General features: G+C 41.8%; 1 protein-coding gene and 2 non-coding genes across 3 annotated transcripts in view; all 3 read left to right on the forward strand.

The window, feature by feature from the left end:
• The window catches only part of LOC121378200 (solute carrier family 15 member 4-like), a 136,728-nt gene that overhangs the window by 30,691 nt on the left and 83,996 nt on the right, over nucleotides 1-22,041 (forward strand). The window lies entirely within an intron of this gene.
• Nucleotides 13,639-13,755, forward strand: LOC121380276. The gene has a single exon (XR_005958911.1). It is a non-coding gene; the product is annotated as a U5 spliceosomal RNA (small nuclear RNA).
• LOC121380275 lies at nucleotides 15,518-15,634 on the forward strand. The gene has a single exon (XR_005958910.1). It is a non-coding gene; the product is annotated as a U5 spliceosomal RNA (small nuclear RNA).

A 22,041-nucleotide genomic window follows, 5' to 3' on the forward strand; every position in this document is an offset into this window, starting at 1 on the left:
ATTCGTTATGAAGTTCCCACATCTGTATAGCGTACATAAGACATACATAATAGGGTACAAACACAAAACATGGTTTTATATACAAGGAAAACACTTTTAGAACACACTTGGATTAGAACATAACCACACACATGGAAAAACGAAAACACTTGAACACGCAACGAGTGAGTTGTTTTCACCACAAGACACACGAAAATGCAAACAAGAACGAACAAATAAGGCTTGTTAGCCGGTTTAGTCACAGGGGGGTGGGGGTGGTCGACATTAATTATGAAGTTCCCACACCTGTATGACGTGCATAAAACATACATAAATAGGATACAAGCACAAAACATGGTTTTATATACACGGAAAACGATTTTAGAAAACACAGATCCTTGGAAACACACAGAAACACACACATAGGAAAACAGAGGCACATCTCCACACGAAAACACTTGAGAAAGCTTGAAGACATTTGTTATCACACAGACGACACAATACACTAACAGTTACCAACAAATAATCTATGAACCGCTTCACGACAATCCGACCATATCACACAAACAGCACAATGTTATACTTAGAGAAAGACTAAATTTAGTCAAAGACATCTGGGACATGGGAACGAACGACTTTTTGGACTTCGCTGGTTGCTCAACTAGCGCGGCATTTTACCGCCAATTAAAAGACCTACAAGACAACATACCGCCGACCTTATTATGGACACTACGAAATGAAGACCCCTTTGATGGTGACTTAGACGCCATCTTTTGTATCAACGTTGGTGATACGAAAAAGGACGTGACAGTCGCGAAAACGAAGGACATATACGCAGTCTTGCTATTAAGAACTTACAAAGATGCATCATTTAAAACCAGGTGGGAAACAGCCTTTAATGAAACCATAAACTGGCAAAATATTTGGAAAACCTTAAACTCCGGCTTTATTGAAAATCCCGATTTTGACTTAATTTATAAAATGATTAGAAATGTAATTGCAGTTAGAAAACATCTATATGACTGGAAGATCGAGCCCACCCCGGAGTGCCTTATGTGCGACGGAGTGGACTCAGTCTTGCATGCCTTTTTTCACTGCAAAAAAAACAAACTCTTTATTAAACAAATTGAACCTATCTTTAAAAAACTCTTAGGCAATAAATTCCGTTTAAACCCATATGCCATGATCTTTGGCATTAAATACAAACTTGGTAATTATGCATCGCAGCTAGGAATTTTTCTCTGGAGCAAAGCAATAAGGGTAATATGGACAACTAGAAAACTATTAGAGGGAAATAAGCCATGTAATGAAATGGCACTTTTTAAACATTTGGTTTACTCAAGGGTGGAAACAGAATATTTTGCCGCTTTAGAGCGGCCAGACAGAAAAGAAAAATTCCTTAAACACTGGTGTATCGAAGAGGTCATTGCCTCGTGCAATGACGCCTTCGACATTACTTATAAACTATGAGAAATAATGACTAATTGCACAAAAATGTAGAAAAACAGACTTGGACCCACCGGCTTGTAGCTTTGGGGGCCAGGTTCGCAAACCAGGTTAATTTCTTGTAAATAATTATTAAAGCAATACACACTAATTATAGTAAAAGATACAAAAAACACAAGCACGCACTAAATAAACTGTATTTATTATAACACAAGCACAAATATATTTATGTACATCCTTATTTTAATACTCAATGAGAACCTGGTTAATTGTAAATAGGTAGGAATTTGAATAATAAATGGGGTACCCGGCATGTCCGGTGCTGCCTGAAACTGAAAAAAAAAAAAAAAAAAACATTGATGGTGACTTAGACGCCATCTTTCGCACCAACGTAGGTGATACGAAAAAAGACGTGACAGTCACGACAACTAGGGACATATATACAGTTATGCTATTAAGAACTCACAAAGACGCATCATTTAAAACCAAATGGTTAACCATTTTCAATGAAAACATAAACTGGAAAAATGTTTGGCAAACACTAAATTCTGGATTAATTGAAAATTACGACTTTGATTTAATTTATAAAATGATTAGAAATGTAATTGCAGTTAGAAAACACCTCTATGACTGGAAGATTGAGTCCACTCCGAAGTGCCTTGTGTGCGACGGAGTGGACTCAGTCTTGCACGCCTTTTTTCACTGCAACAAAACAAGACTATTTATTAAACAAATTGAACCCATTTTCAAAAAACTTCTTGGTAAGAAATTCAAACTAAATCCATACGCAATGATTTTTGGAATCAAACATAAACCTGGTAATTATGCGTCGCAATTGGGAATTTTTCTCTGGAGTAAAGCTATAAGGGTAATTTGGACAACACGTAAATTATTAGAGGATGATAAGCCATGTAATGAAATGGCACTTTTCAAATATTTAGTTTATTCAAGGGTTGAAACAGAATACTTTGCCGCATTAGAACGGCCCAATAGAAGAGAAAAATTCTTAAAACACTGGTGTTTCGAAGGGGTCATTGCCTCGTGCAATGACGCGTTCGACATTACATATCAATTATGAAAATTAATGGCTAAATATGCACAAAATGTAGAAAAACTAGGCCTGGACCCCCCGGCTTGTAGCTTTGGGGGCCAGGCCTGCAAACCAGGTTAATTTGTTGTAAATATCTACTCTTTTTAAATAACACACACTAAAGAAAGTAAAAGAAAACAAGAACACAAGCATGCACTAAACAATTTATTTATCATAATACAAGCACAAATACTCCTATGTACATAAATATTTTTAACATTCAAGGAGAACCTGGTTCATTGTAAATAAGTAGGATTTTGAAAAAATAAATGGGGCACCCGGCAAATCGTCCGGAAATGCCCGAAACGGAAAAAAAAAAAAAAAAAAGGTTTCTCTTCACAGTGAGACAGTGTGCTATCTCTCGGCCTTTTGTTAGGCATAGACGTGAGCTGGAATACTTTCCAAATCTTATTTAATTTTTTCAAAATAGTTTTGTATTTAGTTTAGTTTTTTTCCCGTTCCAACCAAGATGCTTGCAGAGAGTTCAGCTGAGCCCACAACCGCAACCACTGCCACCGAGCCGACGGAGGGTGAGTACGGATACGACCACCCCCTCTTTCTTCACGCCCCTGGTTTCACCCCACCCGTAACCGGCGAGGAGATTTGTAGAGCCCTGGGGCCGATCAACACCCACCTGCTAGCCGCTGTGCCAAAGGGCAAGAACACGTGGGAGCTCCACATAGACTCCAAGGAGATTAGGGATAGGTTGGAGCTGCATGGTATAGGCGTAAGAGGTAGGTCGTTCGAGGTCATCCCACGGTTCCCCGGGGGTACGTGGGTGAGGGTGCGGGGTCTGCCCCTCACAGTACCAAACGGGTACCTCGACGCTCTGCTGCAGCACTTCGGCAAAATAGTAGTAGGCACCACCCACTCAACCTGGCGTAACACCCAGGTTAGAACGGGAGAAAGGACACTCAAAGTGGATATCAAGGACCCCATACCAGGACGTTTAAAAACTGCCTACAATATCTGGATAAGCGTCAGATATCGCAACCAGCCCGAACTGTGTTTCGGGTGCGGTAAAGAAGGCCACCAGCAGTGGGACTGCCCGAAACAACAGGCATCGTTCTCAGACGTAGTGGGAGGCACGGAAGTAGACATTGTAGGTGACAACAACCCCACCCCACCCCCAGCCACCACCGTCGTAGAGGACCCCGGCGAGAGCTTGGTGATAGACACCGACCCAACCCCTCCCCCCGAGCATACAGAATACGAAGTGACGGGTGACGAAGAACAGACAGAGAACAGAGCAAAGACAAAGAAAGAGAGGAAGAAAGAAAGAAGAGAGAAGGAAAAAGAAAAGAAAAGAGAACTCTCAACATCGGAAGACGCGTCTCCAGAGAAAGAGAAAGCGACTCACGAGCTTCCCCAGCAGGTCCCCTCTCGGACCAAGGGACAGAAGGCACACAAAAGCTAGCCTTTGTGTACCTCTCACGTAAATCTCACCCCTGACTGACACGGACTGTACATGGACAATGAGACTGACCACCCCCCCCCCCCCCAACCTAGTTTTTACGGTTAACAATTTGGACCCGCCCCTGGATTTTCCCTTCGCTCAGCGACCAGATATAAGTGTGTGTTTTTGTCTTTGTGTTTCTCATCAGTGTGTTTGTTTATGTTTTCGTCATTCATTGTGGAAGGATCTGTGTTTTCGTGATGTTCTGTGAAATTGTGATGTGTTCTGTGTTTCCATGTGAACATGTGTTTGTTTTATGTGTTAACCTGTTAACTGTCTGTGTCTCAATGTGCTGCGTAATCAGCACCTTCCGTCCATGTGCGTGTAACCATGGAGACGACCCCGGCCACCCCCACCTCTTGTCGCCTGTAAGGTCAGGGTTCCTATCTGACTTGTGGCTTACTGGGGCCTCCAAGACAGGAACTGTATGTGTATGTGTATGTGTATGTAAATGTACTGTATATATGTTTCATTTTGTGTGCAATGTATATGTTCTTGATTATTATTGTTATATGTTGATTAGTCGGCTGCACTCAAAACCACCGTGAAAGTTGGCACACTAAATGTAAACGGCTTTGTGTCTAGCGACACAAAGTGGTCTCTCATTTTCAATCAGTTAAGTAAAGAAAAAGTAGATATTATCTGCTTACAAGAAACACATTTTAACAATCAAGATAACATTAAAAATCTATTTAAAGATTTTAAGTGGAAATATTTTGTAAATTCATGTAACATAGGTCGAAAATGGGGAGTAGCTATTTTATTTAGAGAAGGGCTAGAAATTAAAGTGATTAATACTCTTAAAGATACAGAAGGTAGAATTATAAGTTTACTGTGCCAACTTAAGAGCCAGGTATTTAACATAGTTAATCTGTATTGTCCAGTGAACCCATGCCAAAGGGCTGAGTTCATTGCAAGCTGTGTAGATTACTTCTTTACGACGAACGACCAACGAACCGTGACCAACCGCATTCTCTGCGGCGACTTTAATTGTGCGGACAACGCTACGCTCGACCGGACAGGCTCCAAGAAGCAGGAGCTCAGGGGCACTGTAGGGGTAAAAGAACTCAACACAATTATAAACGAACACGCACTACATGACGCTTACAGATATTTATACCCAGATAAGGCCTCTTACACATACCACAGCAAAGCATACAAAACATATTCACGCATCGATCGTATTTTAATCTCAGGGCAGTTTATTTCTGACCTGAAAGAAGCTGGTGTGTCTCAGTGTTTCTACACTGACCACAAGCTTTTTTTTTTGCTTTTTTTTTTAATATTTCAGGCAGGTCCCGAACATGCCGGGTGCCCCATTTATTTCATAAAGCCTCCTTATTTACAATAAACCAGGTTCTCCTTGAATGTGGCCAATAAAAATCTACATATGAGTGTAAGTGCTTGTTTCAAAATAATATACATTTTAGTTAGTGCATGTTTGTGTTTTTGTTTTCTTTATATTATTAGTGTGTGGGACTTAGGTGGTGTGTATTTATAATATCTTAACCTGGTTGACGGACCTGGCCTCCAAAGCTACAAGCCGGGGGGTCCAGGTCTATTTTGTTCTACAGTTTGTGCAATTTACCAATCTTTATCATAGTTTATATGTAATGTCAAGGGCGTCATTGCACGATGCGATGACCCCCTTGAAGCACCAGTGATTTAGGAATTTTTCTTTTCTGTTTGGCCACTCTAAGGCGGCGAAATATTCTACTTCTTCGACCCTTGTATATATTAAATGTTTGAAAAGAGCCATTTCATTACATGGCTTATCTCCCTCTAGTAATTTTCTGGTTGTCCATATTACCCTTATCGCTTTACTCCAGAGAAAAATTCCCAATTGCGATGCATAATCTCCAGGCTTATGTTTTATGCCGAAAATCATGGCATACGGATTCAGACGGAAATTGTTACCAAAAGGTTTTTTAAAGATCGGTTCAATTTGCTTTATAAATAGTTGTGTTTTGTTGCAGTGAAAAAAGGCATGCAAGACTGAGTCCACTCCGTTGCACTCCAGAGTGGTCGCAATCTTCCAGTCATATAGATGTTTTCTAACTGCAATTACGTTTCTAATCATTTTATAAATTAAATCATAGTCGGGATTTTCAATGAAACCTGAATTTAATGTTTTCCAAATGTTTTGCCAGTTTATGGTTTCATTAAAGGCTATATTCCACCTGGTCTTAAATGATGCATCTTTGTAAGTTCTTAATAACAAGACTGCGTATATGTCTTTAGTTTTCGCGTCTGTCACGTCTTTTTTCGTGTCACCTGCGTTGATACGAAAGATGGCGTCTAAGTCACCATCAAAGGGGTCTTCATTTTGTAGCGTCCATAGTAATGTCCGCGAAAAGTTGTCCTGTAGGTCTTTTAATTGGCGATAAAATACCGCGCTAGTTGAAAAACCGGCGAAGTCCAAAAAGTCGTTCGTCCCCGAGTCCCAAATGTCTTTGACTAAATTTAGTCTTTCTCTACATATACTTGTGTATGTTTTGTTGGATATAAAGGGGTTTTCGTGTAACGGTTCATAAATTATCTGTTGGTAGCTGTTAGTGTCTCTAGTAATGTCAAGGTCCTTCCATGTTAAGAGTATTTCCCTGTAGATATTCGGCATTGAGATGAAATTAGCTTTTTTATTTATAATTTTACATTTTAGAACATGTCTTTCAATATTTAAGTTTTTGTATTGGCCTAAAAAGTGATCCGCTAAAGATTTCCAGTGGCCATCGCCCTCTAAGCTTAAAAATCTACTAACAAATTTAATTCTTTGTGCTTTAATTTTTAGTCGAATATTTACGACACCCAACCCGCCTAACTCCTTAGGTAGTTGAAGTTGCTCTTTTGATATAAAATGTTTTTTGTAACTCCAAATAAAATCAAAAATAATTTTATCGATTTGTTTAGCATATTTTTCCGGTAATTCCAAAACGTTAGATAAGTACCAAATGCCGCTAGTGGCAAGCGAATTTACTGCTACTACTTTACCATGTAAGGTTAATTTACGATTACTCCAAATGTTTAAAATAGTTTTGATTTTTTGAATTTTTGGTTCCCAATTATCGGCTGAAACATCTACGTTACCAAAATAAAACCCTAAAATTTTGATTTTTTTCGTTTGTCCATCTTATATCAATAGGCGTATCTTTCTCGTACCTAAGTCTCCCCATTAGGAAACCAGTGGTTTTCTGAAGGTTGACTTTGGCTCCAGAAGCACTTTCGTATATATTTAAAACTTTAAACAATCGTTTAACTGAGTCTAGGTCTGATAAGGTCGCGTTGCCGTCGTCTGAGTAGCCCACCCACTTGCTAACGAAGCCATCAGGTAGATTTATTCCATTAATTTTTGTATCTTCCCGAACAGCTTCCGCCAAAGTTTCTGCTACTAAGATATATAAAACTGTGCTGATCGGGCATCCCTGTCTAATACCCCGAGATAAGTTAAAATAGTTTGAAATATGTCCATTGACTTTTACCGCAGATGAAATATCTGTGTAACAAGCCTTAATAATTTTTATGAAATTTGGTCCAAAGTTAAATTTTTTGAGCACTTTAAATAAAAAATCCCACTCTACTCTATTATAAGCTTTAGTTTGATCTAGAGAAAGAATTAACCCCGGTAAATTTTCACGATTAACGTATTCTATTAAGTCCCTTATTAATGACGCACCGTCATGTATTGATCTGCCTTTTACTGAACATTTTTGATTTGGGTGAATAATTTTTGGTAAGAAATCTCGAATTCTGCTGGCCAAAACTTTTGTGATAATTTTGTAGTCGCAATTTAGTAACGAAATCGGGCGCCAATTTTTTAGAAGTTGTTTTTCATTACCTTTCCAAATTAGAACGATTACACCGCACCTCATGGTGAAAGTTATTTTTTCTTTACTAAAGGCATCATTAATTACTTCTACCAGGTCACTACCAATGAGGCCGAACAAATTCCGGGAGAATTCTGCAGACAATCCATCACAGCCAGTCGATTTATCATTGGCAAAATATTTAATAGCTAATGAGACTTCGTTAAGAGTTATTTCCCCTTCGCATGCATCTCTGTCTTCATCGTTTAAAGTCTTTGTCATTTTGTTTAATAAATAATTTTGTGCCGAAGCGTCTGTCTTTTCTGAAGTATATAAAGTTTTGTAAAATTTAGTAGTTTCTTCTAAAATTTCTTGTTGTGTGTTAATTAAATTACCGTCTTCAGTTATTAAGGAGTCCATGTATTTGTTATTGGCTTTTTGTTTTTCAAGGTTTACAAAGTACGCCGTGCATCTTTCACCTTGTTCTATTTCGTCGACCTTGGCCCTAATTCTAGCACCCTGTAATTGTATTTGTTCGTAGCTTTTAATTTTATTTTGTACATTTAATAATTCAGAATAATCGTCCAAGTGTCCTAACTCGTCTAGTTGTGTTAAGAAAATTTCGTCTTGTTTTAAATTATATATGTACGTCCTTTCAGTCCTGCGTTTTCGTTTACAATAGTCTTTGGTCAGAGTTTTTATTTTTACTTTACCCAAATCCCACCATAACAAAAGATCCTCATAATCCCCTTTTTTTGTTTTCCAAGTCTGCCAAAAATCATTTATTAAATTAGCGTAGTTTTTGTCTTTTAGAGTGCTATTGTTAAAGGCCCATAGTCCAGGTCCGTTGTTGTTTTTGTCAAAGGTGAAGTCAGCCCAAACAAGCTTGTGATCAGTATATACGCACTGAGTTACACCAGCTTCTTTCAGGCCAGCAATAAACTGCCCTGAGATTAGGATTCGGTCGATGCGAGAGTATGTTTTATAAGCTGTACTGTGGTATGTGTAAGAGGTTCTGTTTGGGTATAAGTATCTGTATGCGTCTGTTAGTGCATGTTCGTTTATAATGTTATTTAATTCTTTAACCCCTATAGTGCCCCTAAGCTCCTGCTTCTTAGAGCCTGTCCGGTCAAGCGTTACATTGTCCACACAATTAAAATCGCCACAAAGAATGCGGCTAGTCACGGTACGTTGGTCATATGTCGTAATAAAGTAATTTACACGGCTTGCAATGAACTCAGCCCTTTGGCATGGGTTCACTGGACAATACAGATTAACTATGTTAAGTATCTGGCTTTTAAATTGGCAAAGTAAACTTAGAACTCGCCCTTCTGCGTCTTTAAGAGAATTAATTACATTTATTTCTAAACCTTTTCTGAATAAAATAGCTACCCCCCATTTTCGGCCAACATTGCATGAATTGATATAAATTTTCCCCTTAAATTCTTTTAATAGGTTTTTAATATTATCTTTATCATTGAAATGAGTTTCCTGTAAACAGATTATGTCAACTTTTTCGGTATTTAATAAATCTAGAATAAGGGCTCGCTTTGTGTCATTATTCACAAAGCCGTTCACGTTTAGTGTGCCAATTTTCAAGTGGGTGCTGATAACTGCCAGCTTTTAAGCATATAATGATAGTAGTGGTAATAATAATAGTAATGGTTATGACAAGAGTTTGACAACACATGAAACAAATATAACAATAAGAAAACATGGGCATACATATACACAATACATTTCGCAGCGGGTCCTGTCTCGGGGACCCCGGGGGACACCAAGTCAAACGTTCGCCCTGGCCTTACAGACCGCAGGGTGGGGTGGTGGCCGGGGTCGTGTCCGTGATGTAACACAAAAAACACATGAAGACACACAATATATAAAACACACAACATAGGTTCGCGCACGTTTAGGTTGGTCACACATAGAAACAACACATTTACACACGAATACACAGTGAAACACAGTATGACTCCAACGATGAAAACACACAAGCACAGACAACACAAAACACGAATCATCACAGAAACACAACGAAGAACACTGAAACCATTGACAACACACAGATTGAAAACACTTATTATTATCTCTGGTCGCATAGCGAAAACACAAAAGGGGTGGTCCGGGGGCATGTCCATGTCGTCAACGTAAGCTAGGTTTGGGGGGGGTGTTCGTGAATCGCAGTCCGTGGGCAGTCCCGAGTCGGTAGGGAAAGAGGGGGTGGGGTGGAGACCGCTAGACCTAGGTCTTCGCGGACTTCTGGCCCTTGTTCCTGGAAGGGGCTGGGGGAGGGAGCGTGTGGCACGCTTTCTCCGGTGTCACGTCCTCCGCAGAGGATGACAAATCCCTCTTTTTCTCCTTCTTTTCTTTCTTTTCTTTCCTCCTTCTGTCTCTCCTGCTTTCCTCTCCTTCACTTTCTCTTTCTCCTTCTTCTTCCTCCTCTGCTTGTATGGGCAGACTTCACCTTTGACAAAAATAACAAAGGACCCGGACTGTGGGCATTTAACAATAGTGTTTTGAAAGACAAAAATTACGTAAATTTAATTAATGACTTTTGGCATACGTGGCAATCGGAAAAGGGAAATTATAATGACCTTTTGTTTTGGTGGGATATGGGTAAAACAAAAATCAAAACACTGACCACGGACTATTGTAAACAAAAACGCAGGACTGAAAGGACTTACATATACAACTTAAAACAATACGAAACATTCCTAACACAATTAGACGAACTTGGACACTTAGACGACTATTCAGAATTAATAAATGTACAAAATAAAATTAAAAATTATGAACAATCACAACTACAAGGGCTAGAATTAGGGCCAAGGTAGATGAAATTGAACAAGGTGAAAGATGCAGGCTTATTTTGTTAATCTTGAGAAACAAAAAGCTAATAAGAAATTTATAAATTCTTTAATAACTGAAGACGGGAATTTAATTGACACACAACAAGAAATTTTAAATGAAACCACCAATTTCTACAAAAGTTTATACACATCTGAAAAGACGGACGTTTCGGCACAAAATTATTTATTAAATAAAATGACAAAGACGTTAAATGATGAAGACAGAGACGCATGTGAAGGGGAAATAACTCTTGACGAAGTCTCATCGGCTATTAAATCTTTTGACAATGATAAATCACCAGGCTGTGATGGCTTGACTGCTGAATTCTACCGGAATTTTTTCGGCTTAATTGGTAGTGATCTGGTAGAAGTAATTAACGATGCCTTTAATAAGGAAAAATTAACTTTTGCCATGCGCCGTGGTGTAATTGTACTAATTTGGAAAGGTAACGAAAAACAACTTCTCAAAAACTGGCGACCCATTTCTTTATTAAATTGTGACTACAAAATTATCACTAAAGTTTTGGCTAGTAGAATTAGAGAATTTTTACCAAAAATTATTCACCCAAACCAGAAATGTTCAGTCAAAGGCAGATCAATTCATGACGGAGCATCATTGATAAGAGACTTAATAGAATATGTTAATCGCAATGATCTACCGGGGTTAATACTTTCCTTAGATCAAACAAAAGCTTATGATAGAGTAGAATGGGACTTTCTGTTTAAAGTTCTACAAAAATTTAACTTTGGGCCAAATTTTATTAATATGATTAAAACATGCTATACAGATATTCAATCAGCTGTTAAGGTAAATGGGTATGTATCAAACTACTTTAATCTTTCACGGGGCATTAGACAGGGATGCCCGATCAGCACTGTTCTTTATATTCTAGTAGCAGAAACCTTGGCCGAAGCTGTTCGGGAAGATTCAAAAATTAATGGGATAATTTTACCAGATGGCTTCGTCAGTAAGTGGGTTGGCTATTCGGATGACGGTAACGCAACTTTATCAGACTTTGACTCAGTTAAACAACTATTCAAAACCTTAGAAATCTATGAACGTGCATCCGGAGCTAAGGTTAATCTTCAGAAAACCAACGGTTTCCTAATGGGGAAACTTAGGTATGAGAAAGACACTCCTCTTGATATAAGATGGAATAATGAAAAAATTAAAATACTAGGTTTTTATTTTGGAAATATAGACGTTTCGGCAGATAACTGGATACCAAAAATTTAAAAAATTAAAACAATCTTAAATATATGGAGCAACAGAACATTAACACTACATGGTAAAGTAGTTGCTGTAAATTCACTCGCCACCAGTGGCCTGTGGTATTTATCAAACGTTTTGGAACTTTCGGAAAAATATGCTAAAGAAATTGATAAAATAATTTTTGACTTCATCTGGAGCCACAGAAAACATTTTATATCAAAAGAGCAAATTCAACTACCTAAGGAGTTAGGTGGGTTGGGAGTTGTAAATATTCGGTTGAAAATTAAAGCACAAAGAATTAAATTTGTCAGTAGACTTTTGAGTTTAGAAGGTGAAGGTAATTGGAAATCTCTAGCAGACTATTTTTTAGGCCAGTATAAAAATTTAAATATTGATAGACACGTTTTAAAATGTAAAATTGTTAACAATAATGCAAATTTCAAATCAATGCCGAATATTTACAAAGATACATTATTAATTTGGGAAGACCTTGACATAACACGTGACACAGAAAGCTACCAACAAATTCTGTACGAACCGTTACATGACAACACAACGATAAGTAACAAACAATACAAAAGTATACGTAGTGAAAGACTAAATTTAGTCAAAGACATATGGGACTTTGCTACGGACGACTTTATGGACTTCGCTGGTTGTTCGACCATCGCGGCATTTCATCGCCAAATAAAAGACCTACAGGACAACTTTCCGCGACCTTTACTGTGGACATTAAAAAACGAAGACCCCTTTGATGGTGACTTAGACGCCATCTTTCGCACCAACGTAGGTGATACGAAAAAAGACGTGACAGTCACGACAACTAGGGACATATATACAGTTATGCTATTAAGAACTCACAAAGACGCATCATTTAAAACCAAATGGTTAACCATTTTCAATGAAAACATAAACTGGAAAAATGTTCGGCAAACACTAAATTCTGGATTAATTGAAAATTACGACTTTGATTTAATTTATAAAATGATTAGAAATGTAATTGCAGTTAGAAAACACCTCTATGACTGGAAGATTGAGTCCACTCCGAAGTGCCTTGTGTGCGACGGAGTGGACTCAGTCTTGCACGCCTTTTTCCACTGCAACAAAACAAGACTATTTATTAAACAAATTGAACCCATTTTCAAAAAACTTCTTGGTAAGAAATTCAAACTAAATCCATACGCAATGATTTTTGGAATCAAACATAAACCTGGTAATTATGCGTCGCAATTGGGAATTTTTGTCTGGATTAAAGCTATAAGGGTAATTTGGACAACACGTAAATTATTAGAGGATGATAAGCCATGTAATGAAATGGCACTTTTCAAATATTTAGTTTATTCAAGGGTTGAAACAGAATACTTTGCCGCATTAGAACGGCCCAATAGAAGAGAAAAATTCTTAAAACACTGGTGCTTCGAAGGGGTCATTGCCTCGTGCAATGAAGCCTTCGACATTACATATCAGTTATGAAAATTAATGGCTAAATATGCACAAAATGTAGAAAAACTAGGCCTGGACCCCCCGGCTTGTAGGTTTGGGGGCCAGGCCTGCAAACCAGGTTAATTTCTTGTAAATATCTACTCTTTTTAAATAACACACACTAAAGAAAGTAAAAGAAAACAAGAACACAAGCATGCACTAAACAATTTATTTATCATAATACAAGCACAAATACTCCTATGTACATAAATATTTTTAACATTCAAGGAGAACCTGGTTCATTGTAAATAAGTAGGATTTTGAAAAAATAAATGGGGCACCCGGTAAATCGTCCGGAAATGCCCGAAACGAGGGGAAAAAAAAAAAAAAGGTTTCTCTTCACAGAATAAATCGTTCGCCTTTTACTAAAGATTTCCGTGGAGAGGGACAACTCAATGAGTCTATAGACTTATTTTTTTAAAACCCTACTCTTGTAGGGCAACACAAAATAACAAAACAGTTTGAATTAGAATCCGGTTGCCGCCAAACAATGCACCACTCGTACGCGTGTGTGTTGGTCTTGCCCCTGGAGAAGCCACCTCGAGTAGAGTCGACAGTTAATGCACTTATCACTTGAGTGACCACTGGGTATTAAATTTCCATCACAACACCCAACATTTTAAGACATCTAACTAGACCCTTTGAGAGAAATAGGTGTAAAAGTGTGTCTACCAGATTACCTCACTGATTAATTAATCACAGGATCGCTATTGGATGTCAGATATTCGATAATTCCCACAATAGTCTTTATAGGAAACCTGCAATGTTAAACTATTCATTAGCAGCAGCGCCCGTTCAATTGCTCAAAATCACCTTAAAAACTTTTCGGCCGAGCAGTCTTAACTATTTTGGTCCAGACATGTTTTGGTATGCAGTTACTCTTTGTAGACTTAGGTAAAAAAAAACAGGCTTCACCGAGGAATCGAAATTCAGCCAATCAGAACACGGCTCCCACTCGGTGTTACTTCAAGTCTGCGAAGTGTCTGCTATTTGGTCCGCGCTTACTAAATGGCTTTTTTCCAAATTCCGCCCACCTCAAACTTACACCCCCCCCCCCCCCCCCCCTGCTCCGGAGTTAGTCACTGGCGAAGTCAGAGGCTCGATCAGAGGACCGAGATACCTCGGGCGAACTCTCTACGGACGGGGAAGGGTCCCCTCCCAAAACAACTTCTGATGCCAGCCGAGATGAGGGAACGCAACCGTAAACAATGATATGACGTTTCAGTGACGTGGGCCTTCTGTTGGTCGAACGCTTTAATTTCAAAGTGTTTGATATATACACGTACTGGACGGACTGCCACATGCGAAGAAGTCAGAAAGCAGACCATCACAAAGTGGCGCAAACGGAACCACGTAGGGACCCGTCCATCTTGTCAATGTTTTCTGTGGGTGGACAAAATGCGACGGGATAGCGAAGTCTGAGAAACACCACCTTTGTTGACAACACACATTCTATAAGATTTCCAAAGGCGGATTTTGCAGATTAACTCTGGTTTCTCTTCACAGTGAGACAGTGTGCTATCTCTCGGCCTTTTGTTAGGCATAGAAGTGAGCTGGAATACTTTCCAAATCTTATTTAATTTTTTCAAAATAGTTTTGTATTTAGTTTAGTTTTTTTCCCGTTCCAACCAAGATGCTTGCAGAGAGTTCAGCTGAGCCCACAACCACTGCCGCAACCACTGCCACCGAGCCGACGGAGGGTGAATACGGATACGACCACCCCCTCTTCCTTCACGCCCCTGGATTCACCCCACCCCTAACCGGCGAGGAGATCTGTAGAGCCCTGGGGCCGATGAACACCCACCTGCTAGCCGCTGTGCCAAAGGGCAAGAACACGTGGGAGCTCCACATAGACTCCAAGGAGATTAGGGATAGGTTGGAGCTGCATGGTATAGGCGTAAGAGGTAGGTCGTGTGAGATCATCCCACGGTTCCCCGGGGGTACGTGGGTGAGGGTGCGGGGTCTGCCCCTCACAGTACCAAACGGGTACCTCGACGCTCTGCTGCAGCACTTCGGCAAAATAGTAGTAGGCACCACCTATTTATTTATCATAATACAAGCACAAATACTCCTATGTACATCAATATTTTTAACATTCAAGGAGAACCTGGTTCATTGTAAATAAGTAGGATTTTGAAAAAATAAATGGGGCACCCGGCAAATCGTCCGGAAATGCCCGAAAAAAAAAAAAAAAAAAAAAAAAAAAAAAGGTTTCTCTTCACAGAATAAATCTTTCGCCTTTTACTAAAGATTTCCGTGGAGAGGGACAACTCAATGAGTCTATAGACTTATTTTTTTAAAACCCTACTCTTGTAGGGCAACACAAAATAACAAAAACAGTTTGAATTAGAATCCGGTTGCCGCCAAACAATGCACCACTCGTACGCGTGTGTATTGGTCTTGCCCCTGGAGAAGCCACCTCGAGTAGAGTCGACAGTTAATGCACTTATCACTTGAGTGACCACTGGGTATTAAATTTCCATCACAACACCCAACATTTTAAGACATCTAACTAGACCCTTTGAGAGAAATAGGTGTAAAAGTGTGTCTACCAGATTACCTCACTGATTAATTAATCACAGGATCGCTATTGGATGTCAGATATTCGATAATTCCCACAATAGTCTTTATAGGAAACCTGCAAAGTTAAACTATTCATTAGCAGCAGCCAGTCGATTCTTGCAGTCGATTCTTGTCAGTCGATTCTTGTCTTCAACGGGAGAGGTCCTTCCAGATATTCATCCATTTTTATTTAAGCTTTGAGCTCTCTATAAGATATATATTAGTATACCACCATTGGACAAGAGTAAGTCACTAGCCACTGTATTTCCCATTGTATTTTCTTTGCAGGCTCCGTTCAGGGATTGAGATTTTTCATTTTATTGCTTACGATTACGTCCTCTGACCGTCCTTGCACCAATATACTAATGGCCGCCTTTTGTTTATTTTGAGTAACTTATTGTAATTGTAAAATAGTCTATTAACTCCTAATTATTGTTTTATAGTAGTGCCAGCTACTATTCAAGACAGTATTAATTGTTATACTGTACTATTATAATATTTAAATAAATAATTTCCACTTGGAAGATCCTGTAAAACCAAAAAAGTTAAATAACAATAAACAACAACTTGACCTCTATCCGCCATGACAGCCGCCATGACAGCCGCCATTTTGGAATCAGTACTCGACACGTCCGAGATAAAAGATTCGAATGATCTCAATAACTTACCCACGGATAAACTAGATTTAGTTTTAAATAACAACACAACCACCAATAAATTCTCAGATGAACAACTTACTTGGGACCATGATTTTGGTACTCCCCAAATAGGAAAAAAACAACCTTGGGATGCTTCTACCCCCCTAACGGACGGCTCGAATACCCCCATACCCCCCCCCCCCCCCCCTATTCCGGACTCCTGTCAGAGATATAATGGCTGACATACTAACTAAACCCTGCTTGTCAACCATTGAAGAAATTCCTTCCGATGAATCTTTTTCGGATTCCTTACCCCCCCGGGGGGACAACGTCGCCGGGGTCGCCGCTGACATTGATAATAACATTGGTAATGGCGATGAGGAACCCGATTCCTCTTCTGGATCCAATAACTTAATCATACACTTGGAAGAAGACCTCCCAGAAGTTGCCCCCGCTGAAATAAACACTTGTCCCAACCCAACCACCGACTCTGTTGTTATTGGCGAGGTAAGCGCCAAACCTCCTCTTGACGCAGCAAGCGCCAGTGGGTCACAGTCACCACCACCAGCTTCAACTAAGACAGCGAAGAAGTAGACAAAGATCCTTCCCCCTACACCACATCATGAGGGCCAGAGAAAGAGGAGGGTGGTGGAGGAGGTGACCCACGCATCAACAGATGAAGAGTTGGGTAAATATAACATTAGCACTGCCAATCGTTACAGACTTTTGGCAGACGATATATACGAAAAATACTCCGGAGATGAAACCGCAAAAAAAAGCAAAATCTTTGTCAAACCCCCCACTTCACCCCCCACCCCCCCATATCTGGAATTAGACAAGTCTTTTTTGCTGGGAAAAATCCAACCAGGTATGAGTATTTTTTTCTGAAGGAATCCATTAACTCTATCTCTTCAGATGCTTCTTTTAGTCTTGAAACTTCCCTTTTCTTTTTCACCAGGCTCACGGATGGAAGAGTTTTCATTCACTCAAAAACAGAGACACCCCTACTTAAATTAGGAAGCTACTTCTATCTCCGCCCCGACCCCAACTTCAGTCTTAGCGTAGAGATCTTATTCGAGACCATCTACCAGGAGCCCATAGATGTTAACAAGAGCCTGGATCTTACCCACACCCCCACCCCCTCTTACTCCCAGCTAGGGTATACTCAAGACCCCCTACTCAGTCAAAACATTCATCTCCAGGTTTTAAGCTCTATTCCCCCAAATAACGTCAACAACAGATTCCCAGTCTGGAGCTCCACGCGGTAAGACGTGTTTGTTTCGCGTGTGCACACTGCACGTGCTTTCGTGTGCTCGACTTGGGGGTCCTTCATTTCGTTTTTTTTGTCAGCGAAATGAAGTTTTGTACTGGGATATATGCGGTCATTGGAACTGATTGAACGCTGTAACGCTTCTCGTTTCGACAGCCTGCACCACCAGGTTGGATTCTTTTTTAGCGAGATTCCTTGCCTCCACGTCATTTCTCCGTCTGACTGTCGACTTGGTTTTTTTCGTGAATCGTATGACGGCCATTCTGCAGAACGCCACGGTTGTTCGCGTTTAGTCTCTACATGTCCGAGCCTGTCCTAGCAGCACTGGAAGATTGACCGCCCCACTCTAAGAAGAAGAGGAAGCGGGGTCGGCCCCTACTACTCTTTTTCTAGACTTTACCTTGCTTTATAGTGATACCATCTCGTATCCTCCGGAGTCGGGCCCGTCCGCACCACTATACCAAACCATGACGACTGGACTATACCCTAGTCTGATACTCTCTCTCGTTCAGACGGATCCGGCTTCTCAAGATCTGTATTTCAGCACAGCACTACACCTTCAACGTCTATCGACTGTCAATCTAGGGGTTTTCTTGACGGGATGCAACCCATCTCGTCCCTTTAAGCTGTGCACCCAAACGGTCTTAACGAGGCCACTCGCGTGGACATATCGATCGGACTTTAAACTTTTAGATCTGCGTTCAAAATTTTATGTCCAATCACCAGGTCGCTAGCAGACTCCGATTACCGGCAGTTCCTCCCGCACCTTGACATCTAAGACTACATCGGAACCCCCTAGATAACAACCTTTACCTCCGTGAGTACCAACCTCTTTTTTGGGCTAGTTAGACTTTAAACGTTTTGTAAGCAGTTCAAAATTTTTATATTTATTTTTTTATAAGTAGTCTAACGCATTTTATTTTGGCGCCCGTTCAATTGCTCAAAATCACCTTAAAAACTTTTCGGCCGAGCAGTCTTAACTATTTTGGGTTAAAAATTTAGAGTCCAGACATGTTTTGGTATGCAGTTACTCTTTGTAGACTTAGGTAAAAACAGGCTTCACCGAGGAATTGAAATTCAGCCAATCAGAACACGGCTCCCACTCGGTGTTACTTCAAGATTGCGAAGTGTCTGCTATTTGGTCCGCGCTCACGTTGACTTCACTAAATGGCTTTTTTCCAAATTCCGCCCACTTCAAACTTACCCCCCCCCCCCCCCTCCTGCTCCGGAGTTAGTCACTGGCGAAGTCAGAGGCTAAATCCGTAGTGGGCGTGCCTGAACCTCTGTGGATAGGGGCACGATAAAATAGTTCCCAGTCCCAGTCTGCACTGACTCTCGAAGGATGAAGTTGTGTCTAGAAAACGTGGAGATTATTCTCCCCCCCCCCCCCCCCCCCACCCTAGGGGCTGTGCTCCGTGCGCTTGGGCCTTTGTCCAAGTATCGCGTAGAGCACAATGGCGACTCGGCGACCGTCACGCTGATATACGGCGGTGATCGGAAGACCCGCACACCCAGCAGAAGGAGGAGGCGACCCACGGTTTCACAGGGGGGACCAAACGTGGCGGCTCAACCGCCAGGGGCGGTCCCACCTGTTCCGAAGAGGAGGACTGGACTTGGCGTGGCGCGGGGTGATCCAAACCCGGTGGCTAAACCACCGGGGGTGGTTCATTCTGCGCAGCACCAGGCACCCAAGCCGAAACAACCGCCAGGAACCATCCAGGGGGGACCAAAGCTGTCAGCTCCACTGACAGTGGCGGTCCCTTCTGTTGAGGAACCGACGAAGATGGAAACGGGCCACGTGGTCTCTCATGACCCACCGGCGAGCCCACCACCACCTCCGGCAGTTGTTGTTGTTACGGACACCGCGGCAGACCAGCGAGAATTCAAGAAGAGGAAGATGTCATCGGTCACCGTACCGTTGTCGTCTGATGATCCGGAATGGATTCTCGTCTGCGACTTCCTGCCACACAAGTACACGGGGGCGGTAATCGGTGACTTCACCGATGCCAAACACCTGAAGGGACCTTGGGACGACAAGCACTGGTGCCAACTTCCAACCGGACAAGGGAAGTACCAGCTGCAAGGTGCCCTAAACTCAGATAAACTCTACGTGACAGCTCAGCAGGAAGGACTGTACAGGCAGGGGCTCCTGATGCCAACGATGTCAAACGGGACCATCCACCACATCTTGAAGATGGTCCTACGAGACATATACCCAGGAGCCATCGACCGCAACATCAAGTTTTTGACTGAAGGACTCCCCAACTTCAGGCCTGAACAGTCCATCAACTCGCCATGATCCTGCTGCACCAACCTTAACTAGGACAGGTAACCTCCTTTTTGGGCTTAGTTGGACTTTAAACACGTTTCGATCGAGCTTCCAAATTCTTATGTTTATTTTTTTATAAATAGTCCAACGCACTTTACTTTGGCGCCCGTTCAATTGCTCAAATCACCTTAAAACCTTTTCGGCCAAGCAATCAAACTTATTTTTGGGTTTAAATTCTTAGTCCGGACATGATGTTAGGTGCAGGTATTCTCCGTAGTTAGACCCGAAGGAATCAAAATTCAGCCAGTCAGAACACGGCCCATTTTCGGTGTCTATTAGTCGGTCCGCGCAGTCGCTGGACACTACTAAATACTTATTCAAAATTCCGCCCACCTCAAACTCATCCCCCCCCCCCTTGTCCTAGACTCAGTCACTGGCAAAGGCCAGAGACTAAGCCCATGACAGGCGTGCGTGAAGCTTTCGTGGCATATACGCACGTTAAAACGTTCCAACAACAACAGCTAACGCCAGACTTCCAAGCTGCACGCTGTCGCCTGTGCTCTCGACTTGCCACCCCACCTGGGGGGATTGATTGCAGGCTTTGGATCACTGCTGGAGTTTCGCGTCGCGTACACCGGGTCACGGGCAACCGTGACTTTGGTTTACGGCGACTCGGACTCGCAGAAGAGGAAGGGAAGAGGACGGAGGAAGAAGAAACGTGCGCCAGGAGCGGCTCAGGGGGGAACAAAACTGGCGGCTCAACCGCCAGCGGCGGTCCCTTCTGCGTCACCGCCCCCGGCTCAGCCCAAGACGAAAGGACCAGCTCATCCGGACCCGCCGTCAAAACCGAGGGATGCTCTCAACGCGCCGATGTGCGAGACGCCCGCAGACGGACCTCCATCTCCCTCTACGCCACCGCCTACACGTAACTGGCCACTGTCACCAGTCTTGCCAGTTCGGAAGGCGGCGGTCCGGGCAGGAGCCGTTGCGAAGAGGAAGGCTGTCGCTCAGCCGAGCGACCAGCCTGACAAGGCAAGACCTCCACCTTCACAGGCGCCGTCCCCCTCCGACTCGGAAGCCGTCTGGAAAGTTCAGATCGGGAAAATCAGGTCCAGCTTCCTAAAGTTCGTGCAGGGGGACACCTCGGATCCGGCATCACTGATGGGCGGGACTAGTGGAACCAGAGCTGAAAAAACTGCCTGATGGAAGCGCTTACGAGCTACACACCATCAAGTCTACAGCCGGCAAGACGGGGTTGGTACTAACTCAGCGCCGAGAAGGAGTCTACCGACAAGCGGTCCTAGTTAGAGAGATGGATAGCCACACCATCCACAGGATCGTCAAGGCCCTTTTTCGGCAACGACTACCGGAGTGTTATAACCATCCTCGCCGACCAGAGATGGAAGCACTTCATCCCCGCCTTTGCCGGTTCTCCGCTCATCAGTTCGCCGTAGGCCAACCTCCACACCCTAACGGCCTTAACGAGGCCACTCACGTGGACATATAGATTGGACTTTAAACATTTAGACCTTCGTTCAAAATTTTATGTCGAAATTACTTTTCTTTTAAATATTATTAAATAGTCCGATCCTCTCTTCTTTCTCTTATTTATTTTTGGACTGTCCTTCTAAAATGCTCCAAATTATATAAATATTCGGCCGAGCAGTCAATTCTTTTTATTTTTGGCTTGTAATTTTTTTTTATTGTTATTTTTTTTTTTTTAAATTATTCTATTAACCTTTTTACTAATTGCTATTTTCAAAATTCTGCCCATTTTCAACACTACCCCCCCCCCCCCCCCCCCCACATCCCGAGTCAGGCCACCGATCTTATCGGAGGTCGGACTCGGGATGGGCGTGTTCGAAACCCTAGTGGTATATGGGCACGTTAAACTAGTTATCATCATCATCGCCAGACAAACCCAAAGCCAACTCTCAGGCCACTCGGCGGTCTCCGACTCCTTCCGAAGTGGGTTCGGAGACGGCCG

This window comes from Gigantopelta aegis, chromosome 8 (genome assembly GCF_016097555.1).
Source record: "Gigantopelta aegis isolate Gae_Host chromosome 8, Gae_host_genome, whole genome shotgun sequence".
In the NCBI taxonomy this organism is placed as follows: domain Eukaryota; kingdom Metazoa; phylum Mollusca; class Gastropoda; order Neomphalida; family Peltospiridae; genus Gigantopelta; species Gigantopelta aegis.